The following is a 6,315-nucleotide window of genomic DNA, read 5'->3' on the forward strand; positions in this document are numbered from 1 at the left end:
TGAGGACAAACAACATATACATACAAACATACATATACATATATATATATATATATATATATATATCTTAATACCAAAACAGCCAGTATTAAAAAAGATGACAATTTGAAAGCTAACGTGTAACAAGCTTCAACAGGAAAAAGAAAGCTATAAAGAGCAAACTTACTCTAAGTGAAACTTCATAACAGATCCTACTACTTTCCCGACATTCCTCATATAATTTTTCTGTATTTAGGGTGTCATTTTCAACTTAATATGACTTGCACCTCTTAAGGTGGTGTGTGGACAAGAGGCATTGTAATGATTAGGCCTTTCCCATTCAAGCTGCTCTTGAATGCTCCTTTACTCACAGGGATCACCTGAGTTTTACACCAGACGCCCTTCTTCATGCAATCCCAAATGGATTTGTCTCCTCCCAGGATAAAATCAGGGATCTTTCATTTGTTAGGTGAATGAGTAAACTACCACATAAAATGTTTTAATTGTTCACTACATTAAAAAAGCTTACATTTTCCTTTAAAGCATTAAGCTGTTAACCCTTCTACTGGTAAGCATTTTTGTGTAGAAAAGTTATGCAGTAAATGTTGGGAAATTACACAATATGTCACACACTTTATTATGAGAATATTTTTCTAAACTTCCACCCATGTACCCTATTCTGCTTATCTGGTTCAGCCAGCTGCCACAGGGCAAGAGACAAACTCCACAGAGCCAGATGATGGAGTCGTCCTACCCATCACACACCACGCTGTCCTTAGTTTAAAACCCCCCCAAAGCAAATATAAATTAAAAAAAAAAAAAAATACAAACCAATAATAACATTGTTTCTGCCATAAAGAAATCTGATTGGATGTGTTCTCCTGACTGACACCTGCCTTCATCAGGAGTCTCCGGTTCTTCATGTCCTGCTTCCACGGCATCACGTAGAGTTTGGGGATCATTGGATGTCGGGCTGAAAATGTTGGGACGTGGCATGATGATCGTCTGGGAGTAAATAGAACAGGATATGAGGTGTGGCTTTTGGGCACTCTGGAGGATTCATGCAGTTTGGTTCAGTTTATCTGCTAGTTTGTAAAGTTTAGAGACAACTAAAGGAGCTGCAGTTTTGGTGCTGCTGTGTTGCAAAGACTGTGCCTCTTAGTGTTAGTAGATAAGCCTGAGGAAATGGAAGTGCAATGCAATGACGTTGGGTCATTTTTTTTCTAAATTAGTCCCAGTAATCTCTATTGAATTAAAAAACAACAACTTGATTTAAAGTCAATAATGAACTGCCTGCTTCCTTGTATATAGTTTCCTTTGGTTCACAGACCCCACTCCACCCTAATACAGTCTGAAACACTGGGAGATGGTTGCAGTTACTCTCCATATCAGAAGAACTAAAACAGATTCTTGAAATAAGATAATGCATCGAAAATACATTCAGAAAAAAAGGGAACATTTTCTGATTTTACACATATTTTTGTACAGATTTTATTTTCGGTAACAAACCATTTAATGTACTAAATAAAACAGACGGTATTAACTTCTTGTATTATTTGCTGTTACACTGAAAAGCGGGACTCATTTGTTGAATCGGACTGTACAGAATGCTGGTTGGAGAAAGGAAGTACGTCCGTGCATTTAATAACACTTTACAGCTCTGTGTTCAGTGTGAAATAATCAGAAAATGTACTTACTCGTGCTGGTCAGCGCTCCCTGTGTCAGCCATGTTTGTTGACTGTCAGAGTCACCATAGAAACCCTCATTCCCCCCAGTGCATTATGGGTCTTGGGTAGAATTACAAGTAGACACTTTGGGGCTGTTTGTGTAACTTCAGTCAGCGATGGAGAAGAGCAGCGAGTAATTTCTGTTTCCTACATCACATAAACTGTAACTCAGGAAAAAATAAAACACCACCAACTGACGATGTGTAAAATGGATCTTTGAGGAAATAAATTAAGATTTAGCAACTGGACAACATACAGTAGGACTGATGGAAGAAAAAATATTAATGTGTTTCCCTCTTACAGCTCCACATCATGTGTTTCTTTGCTGTATGGTCATATCGTCATTTTTTAAACTTCACCTGAATGTTTTTGTCCTCACTGTTAGATTTTGGAAACCAGATACTCCAAGACAGGGATGAATCTGGCTGATCATCACACTGCATGGCTGTCGTGTCTTTTTCATTTTAATAGGACCATAAATCACGAATTAAACATAATGCTGGTGTTTAATAAGACTGAGAACTAGTGACTGAGACCATAAACTAACCAGGAAACCGTTTACTGTGGTCACAGAACAAGGAAGCATAGAATTATTTCGCCATAGACCTCTATGTAATCTCATTGTAACCAGAGATGTTTCCCTTAGGACACTTGAGCTTTGGCTTTACTTGTTTTAGACTCTAAAGTGACACTCAGCTTTTATTTACAGTTTTGCACAGAAGTTAATCCAGAGGACCCGGCATGCTAAGGGATTGATTTTGGGACTAGCTATAAAAATATATGCACACAACAAATAAACCTTTCTAAATTTCTGTAAAAATGTGAGTAAAGTTTTCTGTAAGTTAAGTTTGTTTTTTAAAGGTTAAGCTAAGTAGCAAGTCGGGTAGCAATGTAGCGACAACCTCTAGAAGACAAGGAGCTGATTGGCTGATAGGTCAGAAGACAACTAGCTAGTTATGTCACAATCTTTCCCTATAACCATACTGAAAGATATATCCTGCTCACTGTACATTTTCTCTCAATAATGTCCCATCCATGAGCATTTTATAATAGGCTTAGTTTCTTTGCCTACCGTGGCTAAAAAATCAGATTGCAATTCTGTTCCCTTAAAAACAGACTTCATGTGTATCCTTATATGTTGTAGGAAAAAGTGTTGTTTGGGAGTAATGCGATGTGCCAGGCTCACACTAAAATAGGCATGTCACACAACTGAAATATACAAATCATGGTGAGAGGAGGGGTTTTTACATAACTAGCCCTTTTCATTGCACCATTTTGTCAATTTAATTAATAGTAGCCTAAATGAAAAATAAATACCAATAATACCCATCATGACATCATAACACAGCAATTTATAGTGCAGAATTATCAAAAATCACAATTCTTATAACCAATTTCAGTTTAAAACGAATCTTCAAAATCGGTCTTATTTTGTGACTGACTGGAGTTCCTTCAGCTCCTCTTTTTGCACCTCTGATGGCAGGAAGAGTAAAGCAGAGAAGAAGAGAAGCTATGCAAGCTGAGAAATGACAAATGTTTTTGCAGTAAATGTAGCTGTACATAATAACTGTATGCTAGTACTTTTCACTGTCATAAAGTTAGTATATAAAGAGTAACTGTGAAGTGTTAATGTTTGAGGCAAACCGCAACATTCTTTCTGACTTTGGCGCCACCCAGTGGTCATATTAAGAACAACACAGATGACGGCACATCCCACTGGAACTGTTTTGTTTCATAATTCGCAAATTTAAAGATTATTTTCAACAGAAGATTTTTTTTCTGTGTGCAATTAATTTTTTTGTTAATTCTAACCACAAAAATGTTTTATTTTAGTTTGAACTATTTCAAGCTTACATGTAATTTATTTATCTTATTGATTTTACTAGGAATGAAGTAGTGGAAGTAAATGTGATTTTTCAGGAACATAATGCAAACAGAAAGACAAAGGGGTATAAAGTATATTAAGAGAGGAAGGTTCAGTTTCTAAGAAAAGTCTTAGAAATAAAAGAAATACAAATATTAGAAGCCTTGGTTTGTATGGCATTATAGCACTGAGTATTTTATGTTGTATTTTGTTAATTACACATGAGAAATGGCAGTGAATACACCACTTAAAAGTTGGGCTTGCTTGGGGGAAAAACAGTTCCACGCCTGTCGCCAAAATGAACAACCTTGGGCTTCAGAGACACTTGTGGAAGAATCTTGAAATACACAGTGATATTTATTTATAAAATTAGTGGTAATCCCAAAAAGTTGCGTTTTGCAGCAACCAAATAAGGACAAATGCAGTCTGCATTACGATCGCGGCTCAAGAGTTGGCAGTTTGTCTTGTAACCGGAAGGTTACCGGTTCGAGCCCCGGCTCGGACAGTCTCGGTTGTTGTGTCCTTGGGCAAGACACTTCACCTACTGGTGATGGCCAGAGGGGCCGATGGCGTGATATGGCAGCCTCGCTTCTGTCGGTCTGCCCCAGGGCAGCTGTGGCTACAACTGTAGCTGCCTCCACCAGTGTGTGAATGTGAGAGTGAATGAATAGTGGAATTGTAAAGCGCTTTGGGTGCCTTGAAAAGCGCTATATAAATGCAATCCATTATTATTACAAATTTCACTTCATTTTGACCATTTAAAGATATCAAATTACCTTTATTTTTGGAAGAATCTATTTTACACTCAAGCGGCAAATTCTAGGACTGAAAAATTAAGAAACACTGAATTTTCCAGTAGCTGCAGTTGCTCAAGTGGCCAGATGAAACTAGTTCTAAAAGTGAGTCAATTCCAGTAGACTCATACTTTCCAGTCTTCCAATTCTGAAGCAAAAATAGACATTTAACACATTCTCCCTGGATAGCAGCTACAACTGATCCACGTGGATAGTGTGTCAGTGGCGTGCTGTGTTTTACAGGTGTCCTGACACAGGAAGTTGCACCTGATGTCTGTCTGCTGGGCTTTGTTCTTCACTAATTCAGTTCACTGAACTGGCCCTATCCTCTGTGTTTGTGCTGTTTGTTCCTAATTGCAGGTGCCTACATCTGATAACTTAGCACTCTACCATGTCATTCTAATGTGATCACTTCTGTCTAATAAAAACAAAAATGCTAAAGCTAAGGCTTCATAAAGTGGTCCAAAACCAATTGGTGACATCATCATCATAGTAATGTTCATAATAAATATACAGTCTGTGATTATAAAGTGCTTCACACGAGGCAAAACTTCATAACAGTGAGTAGCATAAGTCCATAGTTTGCCTGTGATGATATTTAATGCCATAAGTAGCAATGCTAGCAACTAATGGTATTAAATGGAAATGCTTCAAAAACAGTTAAATTATAGTATGCAACACTTTGTATCATGTGACGGGATTATCTCTCTGTACCTTTGAAAATGGTTGGTCCAGTGTATCCTCTGCAAAACGAGGTAACATATACTTGTAAAGCAGCAAAGCACCTTTACTTTCCTTTTCTTTTTCTAGGAGAATTTGGCCATGGCCTCCAGCTATGGCCACCACCTGCGTTCTGGTGTTTTAATTTTTGAGCAGAATTCATTATTTGAATGTAAACTTTTTTGCTTTATTTTTGGTAAAATATCAGATTTAGACAGAAGTGTTGAGCTGGCTCAGACATCACTGTAACAAGTTTACTGAAACAAGTTCAGTAAACAGAAATGTTTCCACCTTTAAATCATCAAATGGTCATTTGAAATGCCAGAGGCTGGCACAGGTTTAGCAACTACTCAACAACAGCTAAAGATGGTTTAACTATGACCAAGTTGAACACCAGGGTGCACCCCCACCCATGGGTGGGGTGCACAAGTTGCAACGCGCATTTGCGTACATAAGATTTTCTGGAGGACAGACATTTATTCAGAACTCGATGTTGAAGAAGCAAGCTCCTTTAAGCAATTACTTCGGTGTTTCTCCACCTCCAAAGAAATGTCAGAAGGAGTCCGACCTGCAAAAGAAGCGCGTATTCTCGGAAAAGTGGTTCCTCTAGCGGACTAAAAGGCTCTGTTTTGGGATTTTCACTGCATATTCTGCACCACATCTCTGTGTGTTCAAAATTTGTTTCATCATTTGTCCGGACTCCTTCTGTAATTGCTTAAAGGAGCTTGCTTCTTCGACATATTCCTAAACAAATTTCTGTCGTCCTCCAGAAAATCTTATGTACGCAAACGCTCGTTGCAACCTCGTATCTGGTGCGTGTCTTTTATTTTGAAAGCGCATGCGCACCTGCGGACCACTTATGTGCAGCCCTGCAAAACAGTTCAAATTTCACCAGAGGGGACCATTTTTAGCATTAATCTTTCTCTCTTTTAAAAGGATTTATTTTGTGTGTATCATTATAGTTGCTGCCCTACAAAGACAGACAATAGTACAGGAACTTGATACCAATGTCAGGGAGTTTCTGAAAAAACTAACATAGAATGCTGCTGTTAATGCTAGCTGTGACTTCACTTTCAATTACACATTTGGAGCACAAAAAGTCTTGAAATAATACAAAAGTATGTAAGTAACAAATATAAACCCAGACGTTGGGTATATTTGACCAAATATATACAGTAGTTACTGTATTTTGGCTTCATAGGGCAGAATACATTCCAGTAGTGTTATTTTT

Source organism: Pundamilia nyererei, unplaced genomic scaffold (assembly GCF_000239375.1).
Source record: "Pundamilia nyererei isolate P.nyererei 1_Seehausen unplaced genomic scaffold, PunNye1.0 scaffold00038, whole genome shotgun sequence".
Classification (NCBI taxonomy): Eukaryota; Metazoa; Chordata; class Actinopteri; order Cichliformes; family Cichlidae; genus Pundamilia; species Pundamilia nyererei.